Genomic DNA, 27,332 nt, shown 5'->3' with positions numbered 1-27,332 from the left:
ATTGTAGACAGACTGGTTTGCATTCATACTAATGGTGAAATGGTTAGCTCTTCAAGGTGGCAAAAAATATGCTAAACCAAGTATATTTTTTGTTATTGAATTTCAGAAAATATGGTGTTATTTAGCTGCATCTCAACAGCAAGATACACAGTAGAAAGGTAATTTTCCCTCTAAACTGGATACTTTTTCCATACTGGCATTCAATTTGATTAATGTTTGCATTAACAGCAATTTATTGGTCACTTGCTCAGCAGAAGCTTTCCAAAGAGACATTATATATGTTAATGTGTTGCTACTTACATCCCCATAAAACATACACAGATTACAAATTGGAAAATATAGGACTAATTAACACTGATCAGCAGATGTGTATACTGATGGGGTATATGGAGAAAATCTGATTTTCAGCTCCATTTAGTCAGAATCAACATGCTGACCATCATTTTGAAGAATGCCTGAGTAAACTTTAAACACAACAGCAGAGGCCCTATTCATATACTCAGCTTTGTTTTTCTGTGAAGCTAAAATATAGTGTGGTTTATTTTGCATTGGATTGGAAAATTAAATAACAATTGTAGAGTAGTCTGGGTTGGAAGGGACCTGAAATCCCACCCAGTGCCACCCCAGCCCTGGCAGGGACACCTTGCACTGTCCCAGGCTGCTCCAAGCCCCAATGGCCAAGCTGCCCTTGGACACTGCCAGGGATCCAGGGGCAGCCACAGCTTCTCTGGGCACCCTGTGCCAGGGCCTGCCCACCCTGCCAGGGAACAATTCCTGCCCAAGATCCCACTTAAACCAATTAGGTTCTGTGTAAATCAAGACACAGTGGTAAAGCAATCCAAAGATGATATTGACAGAACCCAAAAAACCATATTTCTGTATAGATGAAAATTGAAATCTCCTCTTTTTGATGCTTTGTTCTTAGATATTTTTATTGTGATGAGAACAAGAGATACGATGATAAAGAAATCACACCAGAGCTAAAATCAAGAAGGAAAGACTTTTAGGCAATTAATGTATTCAGAGATCATACCTGTCTAGTACAACACAGCTTCCACTTCTGCTAGAGGAAACTCATGACATAAACCCTCAGTTTATTCCTGTTTTGCACAAGGTTTTGCATTCCCACCCAAGTGCACCATGTGCTGTGGAACAGCCACACTCAGGCACATGAGAAGGGCTGGGAGAGAAGCCCCAGAATGGAGACACCAGAATTAAGGAGCTCATCTTCCTCCCAGCCCATCATCAGGAAAGAACTTGTCACTCCTGTTTACTCCTCGGCAGTGCTGGGAAATGAATAACATTAAACATTCAGCAACATTATTCCTTTTCTATGTCTGCATAAATTTTTAACTCTTGCAGTGTCCAAAATAATTTGTATAAGTTTTAAAGCTAGGGAGTATATTCAATCATATTATGCCTTTGCTAGTCAGGCCAATAAATTTAATTTCAGAGCACTGCTCTTAGAGTCTGAATTGGACTGTTTTGGAATCAATTGGAAATAAAATTTTAAGTTGGTGTCAGCTTCCTTCACATTACAAGAGACAAACTTTTAGCCTGGTAAGACGTACCCCAGAAACTTGTGCCTGTTGTGTGAGACACAGCTTTGCCACCATGGAAATGCTCACAGACAGGAGTGTCTGCTTCTCCTGCCTCCACTGGGGATGTGAGATACATCTGTGTGATATATACACACATCTCTAATATAAATTGTATATCTTATTTTCAGTTGCTGTTCTTATGGAATGCCCTCTCTGGTGTGTCTATACAGTAAGTCCTACTCAGTGTTTTCTGATCTCTCAGACCTACCCTCTGCCCAGCCTCCAATCTCCCCATTTCCACTGATATTTCCTCTCCACCAGCCTTACAAACCTTTCAGACATTTGAGCACGATGTCATATTTTCTCATCTGTTGTGGACAAGGTTCAGGTCATCCCTGCAGCCTGTTCACCTGCCAAAATTGCTTCCTCTGACACGAGGGGGATGCTGTGCCGGTGTGAAACAGAAATGAAAGGAGGTTCAGGGACTTGAAGAGCTCTTCTCCGCCTAGTCAGATCTCGAAGCAGCTCAGATTTTATTAACCTTCAATGATCTGATGTAGTGCAAACAGTGAGGGTGGACCCTTGGTAAGTGGCTTTGCTGTAGAGACAGCACTGATGTCAGGAAAGAGGGATGACACTTTCTTGTCTGCTCAGGTCGAAAAACCAAGGCGAACTGCTGAGTGGATTTAGCAACTTGGAATTAGAATCTCCTTCTCAACTTTCCTGACTGTAGTGCTCTGGTTTGGGTGAGTGCTTCAGCTCCAGGAGAGCTTCCAAATGACATCTTTGCTTGTAAACAAATAAACATACAGAGCATGTGAAAACATGCTTTATTGGACTAAAAATTTTGGGATTGAAACGGTTTTGCTTTTCCAGCTTGTGGTGAGATTTCTGCACCCCTAACTTGGGGTGCAAGTTAGTACTTTTGTACAGGATGGCATTTCTTCCAGTCTAATCTTCCTAGGGACAAAATGTCTATAGGTACTTTAGTAATTTAGCTTAAGTTCTGGATTTGATCCCCAATGTGGGAATTCTGCTCTAACCACAGGTATTTCTCTAGAAAACAGTTCAGTGATAGTATTATCTCCTGCTTTTTGGCCACTGAGTTCATCACTTTTCAGAAGTGAAATCATCATTCTGGAAGAATATGCAGCATGGATATTAGATTAATCACATATTGGTTGCAAGAAAAAAACATAAAGGAATTTAAGCCCTATATTCCAATGAATTAATGATGAAAATTATTGCACTTGTTCACAGAAGAGAAAATCTTCCTCAAATATTTACCAGTACTGCATTCAACCATGTTGTGGGTATAACACTCTCCTCTCCTTCTTTTGTACTTGGCCATCAACAAACCCAAAAGATTTTACATCTGTGCATTTTTTTTTCCAACTTCATCAAAGGAGGGGCAGTTTGTGGGGTTTTTTATCAGGAAGAAGAAAACCATCCATTGTCCTAACTGAAAGAATAAATAGTTTCCCCAAGTTATGCAATGTAGGTTTTGAGAGTCAAATGATTGAATTTTGGGTCATGCCAATATAATAATAATTTATCAGGCTTATTATCTTGTTGACTCTCATATGACTATGGAGCACTACCTGCACTGAGCATAGAACAACTGTCTCAGATCACTGAAAATTCATTGATTTCTTCAGCTGAAGAGTTTAAATGTGCTTTCTTCTGGTTTTAACTCAAATGAAAAATTGTTTCATGTTCTGTTATCCTGTACTGTGCTGGAGTAGAGGCAAATAGCAGGCAGAAGTACAAAAAGGTGCCCCAATAGAAAAATAAATACCCTGTGCTGGTGCTAACATTGAAATACAGGAATCTGTGATTAAAGGATAAGAAAGCTGGCAGTGAACACTGCTTTCTCTCAGTCACATGCATTGCAGTGTTTTGGGCTTTAAAAGTAACTTTTATTTCAGTTTTCCAAAATGTCATCATTCAAACAGTTCAAACATTCAAACAGTTGTGAATTTCCCTGTCTTCTTCCTATTTGAGATTACTGGTGATTGAATGTTCAAAAACAACCAGGCAGCTCTTTCCAGTCCCTTTTGTACATCCTGTTGGGGTAGGTCATGGTTTGGAAGGTGCAGAAATGGGTGTAGAATTTAAAATTCCACACAAAGTAATGCTCTGTGTTTATTTTCATGCACGTGCATTTTCATTTACACATGCTAGGTGTGTAAATGTAGACCTTTACCTTGTGCTCTGGCAGTCCTCTGAGTCCTTTGTCTGGTTTTCTTTCAAAACAAGAAACCTGTTTGCACTCCTCATACCTCAGATCAATTTGGAAGTGGTAGGGATTTCAAAAAGAGCCAGTAAATCTTAGGGAAGTAAGTGAGAAGTTGTATATTGGGAACAAAGAGAAGGAACATCAATTGTCTGCAGCAGAGACAGTTTATCTTCTTCATTCAGTTGTCAGTTTTGAGAACTCAGGTATTATCTAGGAGTTAAAAATAAAAGAATACTAATGTTGTGCAGAAATGCTTGTTCTAGATCTCAAATTCCAATTACTGCCCATAGTACATTGATAACTTAATTTAGGGCTACTTTTATAAGCCACATACCTGCAGCTGCCTGCTGCACCTTGGATGCCTTCAATTCCTGCCCTAATCCATGTGTGAGTTAGAGTTCCATGAGGAATAGGGAGTCTTCCAATTTATTAACTGAAGTATCTTACATCTTTCTATGCTAGAAAAAATTTTATATTGACATATCCGGAGTTTTTATTGAAGTTATATTAGTGCTATCTATCAGGGATATGCTAGAAAATCTATAACTTCCACCAAAATGTTGCCCATGTGAGCAATTCAGTTTATGAAGTACAATCTTCCCAGGCTGGCTTAGTGCCTCCTGGTTCATTTTTCAAGCTCTGTGATGTTTAATGAATTTGTCAAAATAAAAACTAATACACAGTTTCACGTCTATCATCAAATTATGCTTTGCAATATACGGCTAAGGGTATGAAAAAAGACACCTATATGAAGGTCTGCAAATGGAAAACATCTCAGGTCTGTGCTGTTCTATTTCTCGTTTTGACACTTCTTCGCAGGCTCAGAGATGTTTTACTCTGGTTGCAATCGCACTGGGAGTTTGCCCAGATGAAGTAACGACACGGTTTCATTATGTGCAGCATGTAGATATTTGTCTGCAGTGCACCAGCGAGCCAGTCAATATATTTGCAAAAAAAAAAAAAGAAGGGAAAGGTTGAGAGGTCTTTATGACCTTGTTTAAAGCAATCCCAGATCCCATTTTCTAAACTACTAAACAGATTTTCAGACTCATTTGTTTTCTCTTACGTATTAAGTCAGAACCTTGCGGCAACGGAGAGAGTGACATTTTTAAAGCAGCTTGACATGATGTCTGCCCTGTTTATACAACTGCATCATTTTCCCAGGGCCTTCAGTTCCTTTGAACAAAGCTAAGAACAGTAAACCTTTAGGAATGCTAAAAAGGAAATGATTTCTCCATGCCCTGCTCTGCAGGCAAGAGTAACACATGCTGTACTGGCTACCAATTTCCTAATCATTGGCAGTTGTCAGTTATCAATCAGGCAGTGCTGTGGCCTCTGAGGGATGTCACAGGTCACTGCAGAGAGCTGCAGTGTGTCATTCCCAGTTTTGATGAAGTAATGACACAGTGGTGAGAGGAGAGTGACGAGAGCTGTGACTTCTGGAATATGAGTCCTGTGAGGAGCAGCTGGGGGAGCTGGGGTTGTGCAGCCTGGAGAAAAGGAGGCTCAGGAGGGACATTTTTGTTCTCTACAGCTCCTTGAAAGGAAGGTGGAGTCAGCTGGGAGTCAGCTGGGAGTCAGCCTCTCCTGGGCAGCTAGAGACAGGAAAAAGGGAAAATGGCCTCAAGCTGTGCCAGGGGAAGTTCAGGTTGGATATGAGGAAAATTTTCTTCATTGAAGGAGTGGTTAAGCATTGGAATGGGCTGTCTAGGAGAGTGTAACTCCACCATCCCTGGAGGTGTTCAAAAGATGAGCAGAACTGGCACTTTGTGACAGTGTTCAGTCAAAGGTGGGGCTTGCAGGTCCTTTCCAACCCAATGATGCTGTGATTGGGATTGCCATGGCCACACAGATGCCATGTGGGCACCCTAAACCATGGGACTCAGGGCTGCAGAGCTGTGCTCTCTCTGAGCCTGTCTGACACCTCAGCCTTCCTGCACTCTACTGTTCAGCACATTGAGCTCATAAAGCACATTAAACACCACTGCTGGGGCAGGGCTGATTGCAGAGAGCAAGGAAGACAAACCTTACAGCAGAGGTCAAGACATTGGTTCTTGCAAAGGAATCCAGGGGGCTTCTGAAAAAAATATTATTATAGGGTTTTTCTGTGGGTGGTTGGGTTTTTTGGGTTTTCTGGGGTTTTGGTGGGGTTTTCTGCTGCTGTGGTTTGGTTTTTGGACTTTTGGCTGGTTAGTTGGTTAGCTTTTTTGTGGTGATTTGTGTTTTTTTTTGTTTGGGGTTTTTTTTTGTTTTGGGAGGATTTGGGGTTTTTTTGTTGGTTTTGGGTTTTTTTTTGTTTTGTTTTGTGGGGCTGGGGTTTTTTGGGGGGCTTAGGTGTTTTTGGGTTTTGTTTTATTTTGTTTTATTTTGTTTTATTTTGTTCTATTTTGTTTTGTCTTTTCCCAGTCAAGGCTGAAGTCCTGTCAGAAAGAAAATTAAGAATCATAAAAAGGCACAGAATTCCCAGTGAAACAATGACCAAAGACCATGTTTGGGAATCCACGGGTAAGGTGGCATTAAAGTGAATTTTTTGAGGCCTGGGACTGCCTCAGAGGGGTTAATTGAGTCTTTCAAAACCTTTCTGTTGGTTTCAGATGATACTATCTGAGTAATAAATCAAGAATGAGGATTCCTTGAAGGAATGCTCATTAGCATAATTATACTCATTAACATAATGTGTTCCTCACTTAGTATGAATCTGATTGGCTTACTTGGGACTAAAAGCCTGAAGCTGCAAAGCTGAGGATGACCTTTGCTGGGAGCTCGAGGACTTTAGTGCTCCAAGGTTTGGGATTGTAGGTCCAGGATCCTGTGTTGACATCTGTACCTTGAATATATCTTTGTTCACAATTATAATATCAAAATTATTATTCTGAAAAAGCAAAGGCTCCCAGACTTCATTTTTTTTCACTGCCAGAACATCTAATATTTGCCAGACAGAGACATTCCTGTGAGGCAGAACTGTACATAGAAGTGTATTCTGGAAACAGTTAATATTGAACCTCTGTGTAACTTGAGTTCATTTATTCTTGATAATAATGGAACGCTAGGTTGGCATCCTAATGTCCTATTTTTCTGCTTAGTTGGAACCTGTCATGTGCATGTTGACATTAACAGGAAAGCTGAATATGAAACTTGACTTCGCTACCTAGAACATTAAAATTTCAGTAAGTTCAAAAAAGAAAAATGCAAACATTTGAGAGGTCATTCTGCTTGTTCCTTCTTTTTTTACAGTAAATTGCATGCAGCTCTCATTATATCATTTATCTCTCATAATAGCTTAATTTGGACTCCTTCCAAATTAAAATGGAGACAAAGTCATTGTTTTGCTGTTTTCAAAAGAGATGCTGAATTTCCTATGAATAAGGCAATAGAGCAATGTCTTGAATAGTGAAAGGAATACATAATTTCCTTCTGGTAGCTGTGCTGGCAATTGAGTTCGTGTGTTTCCCTTGCTTGAATGGCTAAGAAAATAATGGTTTTGTCCCTTCAAATGGCGCTGTGGAATCCAAGAGTTGGTTTCAGCAATGTGACTCATACATCACACTGTCCTCGTTCACATATGGTCTCTTCTAGAGGAGTTCCTTGATGGCTTCCCGGGTGATCAAACACATCTCTGTGTGCTCTGCTGCTCCCACTGCAGCCTCCCCACTGCAGTGGGAAAGCGAGTAGGTAAACCCTGCTTACCTCTGGACATTCCCTTTTAAAGGCAGGATGTGGTATTATTGCTAAAATCAGAGTTTTCAGAGATGATCAGACAGCAGGGTTTTTTTAAGAAGAGTCACGCTATTACATTTTGCACACAAGTTGCTTGCTGTCCCTGACAATGTGAGCTAAACTGTCAGCATGTTCAGGTCAGTCTGATAAGGTTTGAGGATGTAGTGAGACTGGGCAGTGCTTAAATACAGGCTGGGGCAGAGGGGCTGGAAAGTGTCCAGTGGGAAAGTCTAGAGGCTGGACATGAGCCAGCATGTGGCCAGATGGGCAAGAGGCCAAAGGCACCTGGGCTGTGCCAGCCATGGGGTGGCAGCAGGGCCAGGACAGTGATTGCCCCCTGTGCTGTCCCTGCTGGGGCATCTCCAGGGCTGTGTCCAGTTCTGGCCCCGCATGGCCAGAGAGCCCTGGAGGGTCTGGAGTGTGTCCAGAGCAGGGAACAGAGCTGGGAAGGGCTGGAGGATTCCTGAGGGAGCTGGGAAAGGAGCTGAGCCTGGAGCAAAGGAGGCTCAGGGGAACCTTGTGGCTCTGCACAGCTGCTGCCAGGAGGGGACAGCCGGGGGGTCAGGCTGTGCTCTAGGGAACAGGGATATTGGGAAAATATTTTTCATGAAAGGGCTGTCAAGATTGGGAAGGAGTTGCCCAGGGCGGTTTGGAGTCACCATGTTTTCAAAAACACAAGTGGATTTGGCACTTGAGGCCATGGTTTATTGGGGGCATGGTGGTGGTGCTGGGTTGATTGTTGGACTTGATGATCATGGAGGTCTTTTCCAAGGTAAACAATTCCATTCTATGAAAGGAGAGGCTCCAGAATGAGCACCATCCCCTTCCTGGGGTACTCTAGGAGCTGAACCCTGGATGTAGGACTGGGGCCATAAAACTCCAGGCACTCTGCAGCCACCTGCCCTTCAGAAGGTGTTTTTGGTCACTCTCAGTCTGTGCTCCCTTCCCCCTTTTATTCTTGTTTGTAATTCCATTTCTATTTAACAAATCATGGGTTGATTACAAGCAGGAAGCTCCACTGTTTTTGATGTGCATATTCCTGGGGCTGTGTGGCCACTGAGAGCAGATTTTGATCCTACACCACTATCAAATGTAAATAGGAGATATCAAGAACAGCAGCTGTATTTTTCAAAACCGTCCTACAATAATATGAAGCATGTACTGAAGAATAACATAATTCACTGAATTTGAAAGAAGCAAAATGTGAGTGTTTATACTGGAAAATGGCCAAGACACAGCTATTATCTGCCACATATTATTTGAGATATTCTCCTCCATAACAAGTGCTGACAGGAGGTCAAAGGCACCCTTTAGCTCATGCCCTGGAGATAAACACAATTCATGCTGCCTTTTAAATATTAACTAGTGGCTGTTCTCAGTTTTCCTACGAGTTAACTAACAATAGTAATCATTACTAACAAATGCTCTTACAAACCTTTCAAAGCACGGATTTCAAAGAACTCTGCAAAGATCTGGAAGTGTCTTTTATTTCCCAGTTTTGCAAATAAGGAGAGTGATGTGGTTGGGATTTGTGATTTGCCTAAAAGCCCAGATTGCCATAATGTATTTCTAAGAATAGCACACAGGAGATTTGGGCTCTCAGCCAAAGGATCACTTCACAAAACCACTTTGCTTCCGATACCTGTGTTGAGAGCCCTGGAACACTGATTTGGAGATGAATGGAAAGGGAGAGCAGCATTTTGTGTACCAGCAACACTGAGCTTTGCAAAACCACAGATTGCTTTATCAGAGATCTCTCTCCTGACTACAAGCTGACCTGAGCTGTTTCTTATTTGACAAGTAAGGCCACAGTCCCCAGTTTTTGGATTGTTGTACACAAAAATGCTCTCAGCATGCTTTTCTCTGTGTAATTCTTACTGCTGTGCCCACCCTTCTTGAGGCTTTTTCTTTCATTGATAGTAAGTCCTGGTAGGGCATTAACACTGAGAGCCTTAGCTCAAAGTGGAATAGGATTGAATTCAGTGTGAGTGCTGGAATACACAGCAGTGACTGGGGGATAAATCTGAGGACAGAAAACCCTGCAAGTATTTTTGCTTATGGAGCAAGTGTGGCATCACCAGTCCCATCACAGACATGCCAGAAGTGCCAAAAATAAAAAGACCTCGGGTAGATCACCTACTATTTAGGAGTAGAATTCATAGCTAAATACAGGTGATTGAATTCTGTATTAAGAGATAAAGGTTTGATGCCTGGGAATGTGATTCCAATGAGAAGGCAACTGAGGCAAGGAAAAATCTCTGAAAATAAGCTGGAACAGTTGAGTGAGGTGCAATTCCCATCCTGCTTCCCTTCTGCACTCTTCCTCTCCCCTCTCCTGCTCTTTGAAGATGTAGCTCCAAGGTCTAAAGACTCAGCTGTGCACTCAGGAGCATCAGGGTAAGGGAGGTGGGGAAGGAGGCAGTGAAAGAGACAAGAAAGTAGCAGATACCTTGGAGATTCTAACCAACAGAATCTAAAATATTCTTTTTGAAACTGGACCACCGTGCAGCCAGAAAGTCAAAGGATGTTAAGTTAGTCAGTGCTATGGAGTATTTGAATCTATTACAATGCATGAAACACCCTGAAAAAGAGAATATCAGCATTCTGCAGCTCTTCAGCCAATAAACAGAAGAGCAATGCTTTTAATGGGTCCTTCTGCTTCTTCAGCTGTGGCTGCTCAGTGGCTCCCTGCCTCAGGAGGCTCAGTCTCTGCATGCCAGCTGTACATATACCATGCTCAATTCATCCAAAAACACAGGCAGAAATAATCTCTAACTCACAACGTTGCTTAGGCTGAGTCAGGCACTCCTTTCTCATACCAGAGAGTGTCTGCTATGTTTAAATACCTCTAGGGTCCTTATCCAGTACAAATCAGGACACTTGGATCAACTAAATTCCTCCTCTTTAGAGTCACTGTTTCCTGTGATTGAGTTTTTGGTAAATAGCCTTGATATCAAACACTGTTTCTGTTAATTTTATTTTGATTTCTGGTATAGCAAAATATCATAATTAAGGTGGAAGTGTCAGAGTTTGGTCCCATTTCTTGTTCCCCTGAATCCATGCATACCAAATACTAAGTCTTGGAGGGAAATTGGGTTTTTTTTCCCCAGTGATAATAGGACTCTGTCCAGATTGGCACATACAACCTTATGTTTGCTGACAGTCTGTTTGCCCTGCAGTTTTGACTGCATTTTTTTCTGTGAGATGTTGATAAACCACGTTCTTATAATGAAGTACTTTTAATTAAAAAACTGAAAAAGGAAGAAAAGATTTTGCATGGCTGGATTACAAATTCATTATCATCCTCTGGCATTTGACTGAGTTCTCAAGCAAGGTGCATAGCCTGTTTGGCTAAATTACAGCAAGAGAACAGAGTTATGTCACATATTCCATCTTCTCCTGCATTATCTTGCCACTTCCAGCAGCCACAGCTTACCCTGCCAGGCCTCTTTTCTCTTCTTGTCTGGCACTGGGAAGAAGCTGAGTCTCAGACAGCTCTGACTATCGCTGACTTCAATCTGAGCCCAAAAAGCAGGGTGGTTTCTTCACTTTCCAAAGAACAAGATAAAAACTTTCCAGTGCTTTTGTGGGTTTGTCTGTCTTTCCAAAGAGAAAATTCTTTGCCCATGGTGATCCATTGTTTAGGAAGGAAAAGCTAGGTTATATTTTCTGTGTTGGAGCACTTGCTCTCCTACCTGTCACTCCATCTTGGACATTAAAAATTAATTTTTATCTACTTGCACTCTCTTCTGCAGGAGAATTTCTTTTTCCCTGTTTGTTTTAGCTCTTGCACCTTCTCTGCAAGACGTTAATTTAGTGTGATCCACTTGTACAATGCAATGATACCATTTTTCATTCAGTATGTTTTCAGTTCTACCACTGTGAAAGTGCCTCAGACCAGCTGAGCATATTAAATATTTGAGAGTATATTATAGCAGCAAAGGAACATTTTTATCAATACAGTTTACGATATAATTAAAGAAATTGAAGTTGTGTGCAGACAAAGCCTTAACTTAGTAACACTGGGTTTATTTAGTCCCTGAGTTAGTCCCTTTAGCAAAGGCTTGCTGTGATAGATATTGGGAGAGCTGTAGAGGGGAGCAATAAATCAGTGCTCTTATCATGTCCTCTGTCAGTACCTGGTCTTTACTGGGAAAATTGATAATCAAAGCAGCAGACAGAATTCACTACATCCCAGCCTTTCACTATTCACCAAGAAGACAGGCTGCTCTGCTGAGAAATGCTCCAGGTTTGGGTGCAACTTTTAGCAGCAGAAGAGAGCTGGTGTCAGAACTGCTTCTGCCACTTCCTGGAACGAAATGAGCTGGTTGTGCTCAGCAGGACTCTGCCCACCCCAGGCTTTGGCTGCTGCAGAAATACTCCTGGCTGACGTTGTTCTGAGGAAAACATCTCTATCTAGCTTTAGTCTAGCTGGGGTTTAGGAAATAGGAGAGCTCCCTGTAGGTCCAGATGGAAGGGGGAAGGAGCAGGGCTGTGCACAGTCAGCAGTGTCACAGCCCCAGTGAGTGGGGTGATTTGATGGCATTTTCCTGTACCACCCTTGTCCCACACCACCAGGGTGTTGTGGAGCAGAGAGGCTTTGCAAAGTGATGCCTTGCTGCCCTTGTAAAATCCTTGCTCACTTCTGCTCCTTTGGCTAACTAGAAAAGCATTCTGGGAATGGCTCAGCTAAACTGGAGGTGACAAACAAGTTCCATAATTGTAAAACAGTTACAGACCCAATCAGTGCTCACAGTGGGGCTGTGTTTGGTCACACCTGATGCTGTTCCTGTCTGGTCTGTGGTGTTGGTTTAGCACATTTGTTGTGCCTCAGAAGTATGGAAACTCAGAACAAGCTAACAGTTTATTAAGAACCCTGGATTTTTGCAATAAAGTGTCTGCACCATCCCATCGTGGAGATAGTGTGTTTAATGCTGCACCAAGGTATGATTTACCACACATTTATTCAATATGGGTGCCAAGAGTGAGGCACATTTTAGGTGAGTTGCACCTTTAGTGATTGCAGGAGATGAACTTGGCTCTGCCTTTACTCGTTGATGGCACAATGTCATAAAATGCAAATGCTTACCTTGTGTCTGGAAGATAGTAATTAATGATAAATACTAGTAGTTATCTATTTCTTAATTGGATAAATATACATTTCAGCAAGGAACCGTTCATATTTTGTGACCTAATTAAAAGAATGTATAAAAGGATTATTGCATGCAGTGGTCTATGATAATTGAGAAAGACAAATAAACCCAGGCTTTGCTGCAGGCTATTTGAAGCTCTTCTGTAACAGAATAGGGATGTGTGCAGTGGATGGGCACTTTGTTTGGCTTTGCCATGTGGCTGATCCACCCTGGAGGGGCAGATCCACAGAGCTGTTCCCACTGCTCCAGCAGCTCCGGGGTGATGCTGTGTCCCCCAGCATGACGGAACAGCGTGTGTTATCAAATTCCATCAGCCACGAGCTCTTCTGGCCCAGGAAATTGTCAGTTTGCAGTGACCCTTTGTGTGACAGTGCTGCAGCCAGGGCTCAGAGCTGCTGCTGCCCAGCATGGTCCTTGTCCTTGGTGCTGAAAGCTGCAGGGAAAGAGGGTTTGGTTAGGATAGTAAACTTACCTGGGAGACCTGTGCTACCTGCTCTGCCACCCATTTCCTGCTGTTCTGCCAGCAGTTTCTGCTCTCTTTTGTTGTCTCTATGTTGAAGGAAGAATTATGTGAATATCTTCAAGACATAAAAAACTCCAACTAACCAACCAACCAACCACCAAAAGACCCCTACAACAAAAAACAAACAAAAAAACCCAGAAAGAAACAAACCATAAAAAACCAAACAAACAAAACCAAAATAAACAAAACAAAAAGAAACAAACCATAAACAAATAAACCAAACCAAACGAACAAAACAAAAAGAAACAAACCATAAACAAATAAACCAAACCAAACGAACAAAACAAAAAGAAACAAACCATAAACAAACCAAACCAAACAAACCAAAAAGAAACAAACCACAAGCAAACAAACAAAACCAAACCAACCAAAGACCCCAGCCACCCAAAGAAAAACCAACAAAAAACTCTAATCAAACAAAACCAAACCAGAAACAAACCAAAACCAAACAAACCAATACAACAAACCCCCCAAACAAACAAACAAAAAACCAAAATGCCCTGCCACACAAACAAAAACCAACAAAACCTCCAAACAAGCAAAACCAAGGAAAACAAAAAACAAATTAAAACCCCCAACAAACAAAAACCCAAACCAACCAAACAAAAAAACCCAACAAAACCAATCCCCCCCCAAAACCCAGTCACACAAACAAAAACCAACAAAGCCCCCAAAGAAACAAAAACAAAGTAACAAAAAGCTCCAAAACTACAAAGCAAGGGCAAAAAGGGATAACACATAAAACTATTAAAGGACCTTTGCTGTCTGTCCATCCAGGAGCCACTCACACCACAGTGCAAATCAAACTACCAGCACAAAATGTATTTCTCAACAAAAACTCATTGCAAACTGTGGGGATGAACAATTTCTAATGGAAAGGTTTATGCAGGAAGATAAATAAAAAATCTGCATGGGATATGCTGCCTTCATCAGGGTTTACAGTGTATTGAAATATTTATTAAGATCAATGGATTGTGTTACTCTATAAGAGTATATTTTGTCAGTCTGAAACATTTTGATGATCAAAATGAAATATTTCATAACTTTGTTTTTATTCTGATTTGAGACAATAAAAAAGCCCAGACATTATGAGTCTGTGGAAACAAATAAATATCTTGGCTTTCTTGACAGTATAGAAAAGAGTTTCTCTTCCTCATATTAACAAAATCATAAAATCACAAAATAGTTGTGTTGGAAGAGAGCTCTGGAGATCTCCTAAGTGGGCACACTTTCATTTCTATGAGATTTGTTTCCTTTGGTAAGGAATGTGAGATTTGCCTCAAAATTATGCATTTTAACAGGAATATGCTTAATCTGAAGTCATAGCAATGCACACCCAATTTTGTCAACACTTCCTGCTTATTTATGGATGGAAAATGCCTTTTCTGGAGAGAAAGACAAGTATCTGACAGTTCTTTGAAACACTTACTGTGGGAAAACAGATTATTACTATTCTGCAGTAAATATTTGCTACCAGTTTTAAGACCCTCAGACAAGGAAGTGACTTGTACTCTAATATCATGTTTTTAAAATCTTTCAGAAGGCAGAAGAGTCTCCTGTAGTGCTAATTTGTGTACCTGAATTTTAGCACAAAACAGCTATAATTTTATTAACATTAAATATTGATGATACATGTTTCACAATTTCATGAAAAATTGACTGCAGCAATAACCTCCTCCTGGTCAGGTAAAAAAATCTCCTCTGAGCCTCTAAGTAGAATTTGACAATTGGCCAGTTCTATGTGAAAATAGACTTTTGTTCCAGCACAAAAGCAAACAGGTTGTGATTTGTTCCCTGAATGTCACAGGGAAAATTCAGCTGCAGCTTTCATGTAGAAAAATGACCATATAGGATTGGTTCTGGTGTCCTGCCACAACACTGGGAAGAATCCCTGCAGCCCTTCAGTGATCCTTAGAAAATGGTTTGGATTGCCTGGACATGTTCAGTGAGTCCAAACTTTGCTAAATCAGCTCTGCCTAAAACACAAACTACAGTTTTTTTTCAGTAACTGGACCAGAGAATTTCCCAACTCAAATTCATTATTTTACTACACAACCAATTTCTGCTCAGGATAGAAGCCACTGCAGGTCATTTGACTCCAGTCAGGACAAATTCCCCCAAGCTCCAGGAAATAATTTAAAAACAAAAAAAAGTGGAGCAATACTGAAAGTAGCCTGTCCTCTGCACGTATGAAACCATGAGTTGTTATGGTGGATAGGGTTGACTTTGTCTGGGCTAAAATCATTTTGAAAGGAGCAGTCAGAGTTCATAAAATCGGATTGGACACGTGGCAGAGTTTTATTTCTTAATGGGATTGGTGTTTGTGTCTCTTTCAAGTTCTCTGCTGGGACCCCAGTGCAATTCAGTTGTGCTCCTACATATTTAAATAGGACTTTGCTTGCTTTAGCGATGTGGTTTAAATACACTCCAGAATTATGCAAAACCCCTAGGTTTGTGAAGCCTTCAGCACCATTCCTAAACCATTAAAATGAGTTTGAAATTGCAGGGAAACACAAAAATACTGTAATTAAGTTCAGAAGCTTTTGTAGCATAGATGAGAGATATTGTTTGAGGCAGTTCCTTGCCATTAATGGGTCTTGTTGAAGATATTGCCATGTATGAAAAACCCAACCCAAAAAACCCGGCTGCCCACAAAGGAAAAGCCTTAACTTCTCCATAATGCCCTACCTGGGGCTGAACTGGTGTCTGGGTTTCAGCAGAGCTGTGGAACAGAGCTGGGGAGCTCATTTGGAAGTTTTTGGGAATGTGTTTTAGCAATGAACATGGTAGTGCTGGGTTAATGCTTGGACTCAGTAATCTTACAGGTCTTTTCCAAACTTACTGATTTGCAGAATAACTATAAGGGAGAGATTCTGGGTAGCTGGGTGATTGTTTTGTCTTTTTTTTTTTTCCTCCATCTGATATACAGAACACAGTTATTTGTGGTTTGTCTCCCTGGGTGAGGAAAGCTGCTCTCACAGTTCAGACAGGCTGCTCTGCTGCTCTGGTGTCCATGTTTGCTAACAAATACCATGCAGTGGGGAAAGACTAAAGTTCAAGATATGATGGTGACATTAGCAGAGCTCTTTTCTCCCTAAGATTCCCCCAAACCATCTGCCATCAAGTGATAAGACAGTGTAGATGGAAAAATGTGAGCAGCAGAGTTCCTACTGCATTGTCTCCACAACCACAGGAGAGAAGGGGAAAAAATGCCAATACAGTTCTGCCTTGAGGTATGAGCACCAGGGGAGTACCTTAATAAATAACCAACATATGAGATGCTGTGTGCAGAAGAGTCACTTTAAGAAATGCTTGGATGGATGAGAACCGATTCCTTATCAAGGCACATAGGTATTATACTCTATCAGAGTGGAGACCAGAGCAGTTCTGTCAAATTCCCACCTGTGGCCTTTAGGTCTGGTATTTATGACGGACAGGCTGAGCTCTGATTGACCTCCCAGTGTCTAATGGCTCTGTAACTGCCCAGAGCACACCATGCAGTGGCACTGACCCAGTGGGGGCAGTTTTATTGGAGGCTCCATGCCTGCCTTCCCATTATTATGCTGCTGTGGCCTTTTGAGCATAACGTTTAAAATGAATGGACTCCACACTGGGTAGGATTTACCTATAAACTGTCATTTCTATTTATGCAAACAGTCATGACTCTTAACGAGAATTGACTCAATTGCTGGGAGAATGCTGCTGCCTCTCCAGCCAGAAATCACAGGCTTCTGAGCCCCATTTCAGGAAATCCAACCCTTTTTTAAGGCAGATTAAAAGAGCTTGAATTTTGACACATGAAACTGGGTTTTCAAAAGGCCTGTATATTTGGCATATCATTCCAATATGCACAGTCCTTACTAGATGCATTTTTAATGCATTTCCCTGGTTGCACAGGCCTTGGAGAGCCTGCCACCTGGGGCTTTGATTTTCATAATACAAGTGTTTGCCCATGCAGGCGCTCGCATGAAAATCAGCTCGTGCAGTCTGTGACTGTGGGTCTCTGGTGCCTGAATTTCACTAACACAGCAGCTTCGAAGTCAGCAAAGTCCATTTTCCATGTGCATTCTGAAATTCTCAGTTTGGATCATGCTGTGCCATGAGAAGTGAAGTTTGTGGCAGGACGAGGAGCAGGATCAGCCTGAGGGATGCCCTGAGAGAGACAGAATGTCTCTGACTGAGCACCTGGGAACAAAGGGGACACAATATCCAATGGAGGGTGACATAGCTGGACTCTGGTTTGGTTTTTGACTGGGAAGATCCTCTCCCTCTCTCTCTTTGGAAAATAGCACCTCAAAGAAAATTGGCAACAAAGAATTCCAAAGCCAATTGGATTCGGAAGAGGAAGGGAACAAAAAGGATGGAACACTTCTGTTCCTGTTTGAGCCCCTGTGCCAAGACTCCAGCTAGATGTACCTGGTCCTCACATTTGCTAATGGCTGCTGCCTTTTTGGTTGGCAGTTTTTTGTTTTGTTCAGCCTGTGCACTGCATCCACCATCCTACAGGGCTGTAACATCCTCTAGCTGCCTTTGTTCATTGCCTTGAAAGCCATCTGCTTACCAGACATGCAATTTTCAATTTTAAAAAGCCCTATTTATTCCTTAAATCCTGCTATTCTAGAGGCCTCTAGTAAGATGATAACAATTCCCCACTGGTCTGTTGAGGGATGATTTTTTTTTCTTGGTTTATGCTTTAATGATTCTATGAATACGAGTAATGAATGAGCCACAGCTGGGTTTTGCTTGCCTTTCTCCCAGTCCTAGTTTTGAATCTATTCTAAGAATTATTGGGAGTGATTCCTTTCACTCCAAAGGTCTTTAAGCCTTGTGAGTTTGGCAAGCCAAAAGAACAGGCTTCAGTGTCTATGCAGCCAACTATGCTCACTCTGCATGTGATAATTCAAATCCAACGTTCTTTGTGCAAGGCAGAAGGGATTTTTGTTTTGCAGACTCTGGATTAGGAAACCCTTTTGTTTTCGCTCATGTAGGTTTGTACATCCCAGGCCTGGTTTTCACCTGGTGTAAATAAGTATCATTTCACCAAACCCAGCGAAGCTGAGCTGTACAGTTTTCTACGAGCTGACAATCTAATACCTGGAACTGTGAAGCACAAAGCAACTGAAAATCACCACAGTATTTTCTCCTGATTTTATTTGGTTTCCCAGAAAACCTGAAAGCTGATCTAAGCTTTGGAGGTCTGGTCTAAGTGTAAGTCTTGTGGCAAAATTGCAAGCTGGGCAGTTTGGCCAAATAATGAATTTTCCTAGTGAATTTTCATACAACTGTGGTTTTGGGATAATTTGAGTTGTATATTTGCTGAGGCTATTCAGTGTGATTTTTGTCTCAGGACATGCAGGGACAAGAAAACAGATGTTTAACTGCTGCTTACTCTGAGCATTCCCCACATTTTAAGGTGTGAGAAGACAAATGGTCTCAAAAAATTTCCATGCCATAACTTAAAAGCATCAGTCAAGAGATGCTAAATGCTTAATTTTTCAAGATTTCTAGGTCTTCTCATTCACATATATTATAATCCTAACTCTCATCCTTAAGCTTTCCCTCCACCCTCCCCTGGGAATTTTATGCTTGGGTACCAATCAGCAGCACAGGGAAATTCTACCTGGAGGCTCTGAAAATTTGCCCCTGAAAATCAGCAGAACTGCAAAGATTATGTGGATTCTGTTAAATTGGAACATAAAGCTCAGGAACATAGAATGATTTGGGTTGGAAAATCCCTGCCAGCCCCTGGAGTCCCAGCTGTGCCCAATGGCCACCTTGTCCCCAGCCCAGAGCCCTGAGTGCCACAGCCAGGCCTTCCTGGGACACCTGCAGGGATGGGGACTGCAAACCTCCCTGGGCAGCTCCTGCCAAGGCTGAGCACCCTTTCCATGGAGAATTTCCTGCTGCTGGCCAAGCTGAGCCTCCCCTGGCCAGCCTGAGGCTGTTCCCTCTCCTGCTGTCCCTGTTCCCTGGAGCACAGCCTGACCCCCTGGCTGTCCCCTCCTGGCAGCAGCTGTGCAGAGCCACAAGGTTCCCCTGAGCCTCCTTTGCTCCAGCCTCAGCTCCTTTCCAGCTCCCTCAGCAATTCTCCAGCCCCTTCCCAGCTCTGTTCCCTTCCCTGGACACTCTGCAGCCCCTCCAGGGCTCTCTGGACCCAGCTCTGGGTGCAGCTCTCAGAGAAGCAATTCCCGAACTCTGTCCACACTCTGTCTGCAAAGCTGCCTTTGCTCTGTGCTCAGAGATGTTCTGAGCTGTGGACATCTCTACTCCTCTTTGGCCAATGGTCAGTGTCCAGTGCAGGTTACCACTGGAGGATTTTTGCCTCTTTCTGGTCAGTGAAAAGCTTGACTCCCAAACCACCTAAACCAACCAAAGGAATTTCATTACCTTCAGTGGCTTTTGGATCCAGCTGTGTCAGGCTGCACAGGATGGTGCTGAAATAGACCTTTGGAGAATTTTTTTTCTCCTCTGGAAAATGTTAACGTTTGGAAAAAAAATAGCATTTTTGAACTTCTTGCTTCAGGAAAAATACTGAAAAAAATGGTTTCAAGCTGCTGATGTGTCAACTTTTTCTAATGAAAACAAAATACACTGTGGTTTGAAATATAAATAACATACAGGTGAAACATTTAAAAGACAAAACAACCCAATACATTCTTTAAATAATTGAAACAGTGTTTCACTTCTCTTCTGGGAACACAATTTTGCCTTTTAATCCCAATTTTGGGGAAGAATATTTTGCACATAAATGCCCATGCATGCATGATGACTGTTTTGGATACAATTTTACTACCCAAAATCACCCTTCTAGAACTTTTGCCACTGTGCCATTTGCCAAGTGGCATAATTTAATGTGGTAATAAAAAGAATGAGAAAAGCAAAGCAGGAAAAAATGACTGAGAGACATAATTCTAATTCCTAAATCTCTAGCAATCTGAAGAGAAATTTATCATCTTTATTTTTACCGGGCTGGCTGCGCATCAACATTTCTCAATCCTTCTTCACATTTTAAATCTCTGAAGTTCAGCACTGTTTGAGTTGCTCCATTCTACATTCCTCCAAGAGCAATCATATCTTATCTTGGGAGTGGTGACAAAGCCGTGTGAGGTCTGAGCCCTGCATGGCAGAGCAGGGACACACCAGCTCTGGTCACTCTCTGTCCCCAGCTCACCTCCCCAGCCAGTGATCTCAGTCACCAGCAGGGGAAGTTGAAAAGCTTTCCAGGTCTGTTCCTGTAAGAAGTGCTAAATCTGCTCCTCTCCAGGCTGTGTTCTGGTTGTTTGCACCTCCCCGTGCACACTCCTTTGCCCTCTGGGGCTCAGTGTTTTAGATGTTCCCCGATTGTCCCACATTTCTCTGTCCACTTATCTGGGCCCAGGTACACCAATAATGTAATGAAAAAGGATTTCTTCTCTATAGGAGCTGTTAAAAACTGATGTAAAGAGCTGCACAGAGGAAACCATTTGCAGTTCACAATAACAACAAGTTTTATTGGTTAATAAATCCCAGGAACTATACTGCTTTGTTTTCTTGTAGCATCTGCTGGTCCCTTTATTTATTAACTAGCGATTTCAAAAATATAAAGCACTCTTAATACCAGGGCCTGATCCAAAGCCTTTGGGTAATTCAGTAGGTTTTGTATTGGCCATTAATACAGATGAGTGCTGCTGCTGAGCCTTTATGGGTGCCAAGAAAGGCAAAAGTAGTTCTTCCCTGCCTGTACCATCATTTAACACCCACTAACAAATATGACAGAAAGTCAGGGGTTTTGGGTAGCTGCTTATAGGCAGATCTTCTGAATTCTGAGTTCCCAGCTCCCATTTAAGCATTCTGGTGGCTTCCTCTGATGTTGAATTATAACTGGTATTTCCCTGACTCCATATGCTTTCCATACACATCTGCTGTGCTTTTCTGTATGCTTCAACACTGAGAAAATGGACATTAGAGACGGAAGACTGATTGGGGATCTCTTGGTAAAATTTATTTAACTAGGAAAAAAGAGAGAAACAAAAAGAAGTCGTCAAAATCCATCAGTATCAAAGCGTTATACGAGGAGAAGTGGCTCTCAACAAATTTCTTGTTTAAAAAACCAAATTGAAGTTTTCAGATCTCCCATTTCAAAAGGCTGATGCTATCGTGCAACGTTTTGATGGATGTGATGAAAAATTGGTAAGGCAAGAAGCTTCAGCATTTACATTTGTGGATTTAGATTGCCACACACATGGCAAGTCTGATGCAATTTCACTGAGACCCCAGGCAGAATGTAGATATAAATCCACACTGCATTACTGCAGTAGAGCTCCGAGAATATTTTAATTAAATTAGTGTTTCAGCAATAAACTATTAAACTAATCTCAGACTTATTATTCAGGTAAAATATCACACGGCAGAAAGACTCCAGGATGTTATGAGCAGTGTAGCTTATAATGATTTACTGGGCAGCAGTAAAATCATTCAGTTCTGCTGTTTGTTTGGGTTTTTTTTCGAGTTGTTGCCCATGTGGCTGCAGTGGAAGCTGGCTTTGTACTAATAGGGGAGATACTGAATTGTGCTAGTATCCCATTGAACTCCTCACCTGTGGTCTGTCGTTCATGCCTTTGCTTTATCCTGCTGTATGATTGATACTTGAGTAATGAGACAAATAATCCTTGTCACATTGTGAGCTCCTCATCTTCTTAGGGCGTGTTTGTCTTTCCCAGAAAGGAGATAAATTCTTAATTATTTTAGGCTGACATGTACCTCTTCTGCAGAGGATGGACCATATGGAATGATAGCAAATGATGTGGGGGGAGAGATAGAGGTGTATCACCTTGGACTTCTTAATTTGTCCAGCTCAGACAGAGTCACTGCAGGATCCCAGCAGCTACTTATGGAACCAATTTGTTGCTGGTGTCCTGTGTGCCCCTTTCACCATCTGAGTGCTATTAGGGAATAAAAAAGACATTCCTTAGCACGAGGAAGGTTTAAAGGGCAGACCAAAGTGGCTGTGCCAGCTCCATGTCACTGGCAGAAAAGTGGAAGGAAGTGTAGAAAATGGGATGTCAAAAAGAACAGATGTTGCTAATGAAACATTCGCTGTGACAGGTCTGTGTCCTGGCAGAGCTTCACAGAGCTGAGCTCACAAATGCCTTCCCTGTTTTGCACTCGTGTTCAGAAGTGTTTTATGAGGATGATGATACTTAACTCCCATTGACAGGCACTTTGGGCTGAAGTGTTACAGTAACATTAAATATCAGAGGGATGAGGACTGTGAGCAAACTGCTCTCCTTCCTCAGCCCACAGTTGCTCAGAGCTCATGCTGACTTCCGAGGGGCTGGAATCCAAGGAATCCATCCTTGAGACCTCACAGGTTCCTTAAAATCTCTCGAGGAGCAGTTTGGGGTTGGATCTGGGATGCACTGAGGAGGCAGGTGGATCCCCAGGTCAGCATCTGTCCTGGTTTGTGCTGACTGAGAGAAAAGCTCTGTCCTCTGGGACAAAATAACAATTAAACCTCCTCTGCTGAGCTGCAGAGACTTCATCTGCCCATGCTGAGACTTCCTGACTTCTCTACTTAATTCTTTAGCATGGATTCCTTTGAGGGGGTTTGTTTCTTGAAAACAAATGTGCTCAGATATGACCAAGTCCCCAGATGCCAGAGGCTGGTCCCAAATGGGGCTGTCATTGCCTGATCAGCCTGACCCACAGCTGGCCTCTGCTTTAGATGCTTTGGAACAGATGATTCCGAAAGAAAGGCGAAAAGGATTTAATTGCTATTTTGCAATTTTAATGAATAAATGCAGTTTCTGTGCATTTTCTATTTACTTTCCCGATGTAAGGCAGAGCTCTAACGCCAAGAATTAATTTCATTACGAGCAGAAAAAAAGACACTTCATTAATAGTGAGCTGTTAGTGCTGGCATATGTGCTGGCTGGCTGTGCCTGTGACTCTCAGCAGAAATCCTCACAGCTTCTCCGACACAGGCTGCCATTTCCAAAGGAACTCGTGCTCATGGATGCCTCACTTGCTCTAATTCTGATGTAGACTCTCAAAGAAAAGTTAATTTTTGGAGCATCAGGGTTTGGAATTTTCCATAATTCAGGTCTTCGATGATCTAGGTAAGGTACTACAATTAAGCCCATGACTTCTACAATTTCCAGTCATTTTGCAGAGGAGAAGGGGTGGAGGATCAAGATACTTGAAGCATATCTGCATTAAGGACATAACATTCATAATTCAATATAATTGAAACCATGAGATTGGAATAAAATCACAGATTCTGAATCACAAGGCTGAAAGGTGGTCACGTTCCTATCTGAAATATTTGAAATAGTAATACTTTCAAATATGAGCTAACCTTGCCTTGGAAACCTGAAGTTTTGCTTGAAAGAAACAAAATAGGAAAATGTTAAGGAACATTTTAATGTTTCTTTGCCTGATGTAGAAGTGTGATCAAATGGATGAAGATTAAAATTACCTGATAGCTCATAATAGAGCAAAATAAATTTTTGACACAAATACTTTTTTCTTTTTTGGCTGTTTTTCTCAAATGAAAAATCTCTGAACAGTGCAAAATTAAAACAAGGAGTACTTCATAGTAAAATCATAACTAACACTGGCAGGTGTCTCATACTGTAAGGTCTCTATACATGGATATATGCACACATTATTGATAAGCACACATATAACTATTTAAGCATAAACTACCTGGGCTGTATCAACTGAATCACTATAATCTCTCTGTAAATCCTCCTGATCCATTTATATCAATTTAGCAAAACTTATCAATAATCTGATAGAAGATAAGCATTTAAATCTGAGGGTGTTTTTAGAGGGATTTGCACAGAAGTAGATGTTTATGTGCTGCTTTTAATTAAAGCAGTGCAATGAAACAAGTGGGATGATTGTATGGCTTGGAAAATACAGTATATATAAACTGAAAATACAGTCTATATAAACTGAAAATTCAGTACATATAAATTAACTGGTGTACAATAAAAGAGCTCTTTGCATCATAGAATCATGACTAATTTTCCTTGACATTTCTCCCATTGTATTGTCCTACTGTGTGCAAATGTTTTCCCCAATTCTTTTACACTTGCTGTGGATGTAAGATGCAGATTGGCTACCAGGTGCTTTTCTCCCTAACAATTTTTCTCCACAATTTAACTCACCAAAAATCACCCAGCCACCAGCCTGTCCTCCCAGTTGCTCATGTACCTGTTCCTTCTTATTCCTCTGATTATTAATAATCACAGCAGTTTCAGGTTTATTGCAGGAATTCACATTTTTATTTAGTGGTATTTCTTTACCACTTGCCCTTTAAATATCATTTACTTCTCTACAATGGTTTTCCTGCATAAAGTCTGATTCCAGTCTTTAAATTGTAATTCATTGAATATCTGGCTTTTTAGGAAGCTAATGTCCTTGTGCTGGTGCTCTGGCATTTGGAAACCTTTCAGATATATCTCTGAGCTGATTGTCTCAGGTTAACTCCAGGCACCCACTGCTGGTTATCCTGACTCCTCCATTGGTCAGCACAGGCACATTTAGAGAACCTCCAGCACTGCCCTCACTTAGCTGCAGGAATCCTGTCTGCACATCCAGCTGCCCTCAGGATTCACATCTGTTCCCCCACATGTGTTTGGTCCTTCATGTAGGTGCAGGGGATATTGTACTTTTCCTCTATATTAATATCTTTTCCTTGTATCTTGACCTCTAACTGGTTTAATTTTACCCTTTTACTTTAAGGGTTTATTTTAAACCCTTTTGGGATAGATTCCCCTTTTTGGATGGAATAGGGGTTCTAGGGAGTGTAAATCCTCAGGCAGGGAGGATACAAATGAGAGCAGCACTCCTTATTTTCTGTCTTCTCTTCAGGTCAAGGGGAAACAGCCTTGAGCCGTGTCAGGGGAGGCTCAGCTTGGCCAGCAGCAGGAATTTCTCCATGGAAAGGGTGCTCAGCCTTGGCAGGAGCTGCCCAGGGAGGTTTGCAGTCCCCATCCCTGCAGGTGTCCCAGGAAGGCCTGGCTGTGGCACTCAGGGCTCTGGGCTGGGGACAAGGTGGCCATTGGGCACAGCTGGGACTCTGTGACCTTTGAGGGATTTTCCAACCTGGATGATCCTGGGATTCTGTGCCTTTCACTAACACCACCTCAACAGATAAAAAAACATTAAAAAGAGAAAGCCCAGAGGTTAGTAACAGACAAAGTACTACAAGTACTGCCAAGTACAGCTTCAGTCAATTGACAGAGGACAAGAGGAGAATGTGCACCTTTGGTAAACAAAATGGCTCAGCTCAGCTCAATATTTTGATTTACCAGCACTGCACTTCCCTGAAGTGCAGGGACTGAGGAGCATCACTGACTCTGTTCCTTAGACAGCTTCAGCATGGGGTGTTTTTCCTCTGGTCACACACACCAGAGCACATGAGGTGTAACAGGATGAAAGAAAAGGCTCTGTGTCTTAAGTAATGGCAGTGATGTCTAATGACAGCAAAGTCTAGTCTGCTTTCATCTCAAAGCACAACAATGAGTTTGGCACAGCAGAGAAATACAGCAGTGGACATAAATCAGGGGAGGATGTGAATTTCAGCCATGCTGATCAGAAATTAAGAGGGATTCATGGGTGGGAGGAATCAGATTCTCTAAACCTCCAAGAATTCCTCTGTGCCTTCAGAAGCCAACAAACTGAGCTGCAAACAGCAGTGACCTCCTGTCACAGGGCTGGGTGTGGGGGGAATGAAAGGCAGAGGCATTTCACTCCCAGCACTGACAAAACACACTAGCCTTTTATGCAGCATTTAATTTTAACACAGAACACCACGAAACTGATATTGTTTCACTCCTCTCTATTGTTCCACATTAATATTTCAAGAAAAATCTATTAGTTTCTCACATAAACATCAACAGAGCAATAAACAAGTATTTCACGTAGGCTGAGTAATTCCAGATCATTGAAAATGATTATACTTGACTTACTCCTCCATGTAAATCTTTCATAACAGGGTCAGATGTTCAAATAGAATAAATCCATACTGAACCCATAAAGGATTTATATCCCTTGTGGTCTATAGACCATTTTTGCCCTGTATTTCCCTCTATGAAGTTTACTCAGGACTTGAAAAACATGTGCAGGCATTACTGTGCTTGGGAAAGATAAGGGCAAATGATTCAGAGCAACCAAATAACATGGCTTTGTTATTGTTGTTGCTGTTGTTTGTTGTTGTTGTTGTTATTATTAAATATTCTTAGGTACCATATGAGGTACAGTGACATCTTTGACTCAACAACACCTGGCAGTGCTGTCTTTTGGACTTCTTTAAGCTCAAGTGAGTGAGAAATTTTTGTTTCTCTCTGTAAACTCCTAAACCTGTTATTACATGTCTACCTTTATTATGAAAAACATCCTTTCCATTCTCTAACTGCATTTGTTCCTTTGCCTGTTATTTGCTGTGAGGATGTAGTTGTCTCCTGAGGGCCAGAGCAGGCTGTTTTCCCCTCAAGGGCAGCACCAGCCCTGTCCCACAGAGCAATCCAGCACCCACATCCAGCTGTTCAAGGAGTTCTCCAGCTGCAGCAGCAATAACCTGACTCTCCAAACCCCTCATGGCCATGCCTGGGCAGTGGTTGTACCTCTGAAATGTTGGATTTTTTAGCTCCATTCCCTATGTGACAAGCACAGCCATCGTAATCATCCTGTCATCCTTTTTCTCATCATTCTGGGCCATAGCAACTTAGCAACCTTCCTAATATGAATATTTCAATGTTTGTAGCTCTGAATAAAAAAACAACCAAACAAAACATCCCTTTCTTCCTCCCAGCTCCTTTTTATAATTTGAGCTGTAGGAATATGAATTAAATGTTAGGCACTGAAAGCTGAGATTTTATTTCCTCCAAGTCACCAGTGTTGGGGTTGTAATAAATATGACGAATTTATTGCATGTGAGGTATGGGTTGTGATTTTTATCTCCTCTCTGCATGAAACCAATCTTCTCTGAAAGGACATTTGAATTGAAGAAATAGAGGACAAATATAAATATGGATAGAGGTTAAAGCTCTCAGTGTAGGTGTGAAGTCATAAACCATTTGACCAAAAAAAGTCATTATGTTGTTTCTGCTGCCAGCTTGCTGAGCTGATACACCAGAATTTCCTGAAAGATAAAGGAAACAGTATGTGAA

At 41.7% G+C, this 27,332-nt stretch overlaps 1 long non-coding RNA gene across 3 annotated transcripts in view; it reads left to right on the top strand.

Annotated features, from left to right (window-relative positions):
- Positions 1–27,332, top strand: part of LOC146432391 (uncharacterized) — a 76,880-nt gene that overhangs the window by 24,285 nt on the left and 25,263 nt on the right. For 2 of the 3 annotated variants that reach the window (XR_014854428.1, XR_014854426.1), the window contains exons 3-4: positions 18,162–18,381; positions 18,521–18,586. This is a non-coding gene — a long non-coding RNA (uncharacterized LOC146432391). Of the gene's footprint in view, positions 1–18,161; positions 18,382–18,520; positions 18,587–21,165; positions 21,802–27,332 lie in introns of those variants that run through there. The other variant, XR_014854427.1, reaches the window with a different exon arrangement.

This window comes from Lichenostomus cassidix, chromosome 11 (assembly GCF_008360975.1).
Source record: "Lichenostomus cassidix isolate B80296 chromosome 11, HeHo_3.0, whole genome shotgun sequence".
Lineage (NCBI taxonomy): Eukaryota > Metazoa > Chordata > Aves > Passeriformes > Meliphagidae > Lichenostomus > Lichenostomus cassidix.
This window is presented reverse-complemented; position numbering and strand designations above follow the sequence as displayed.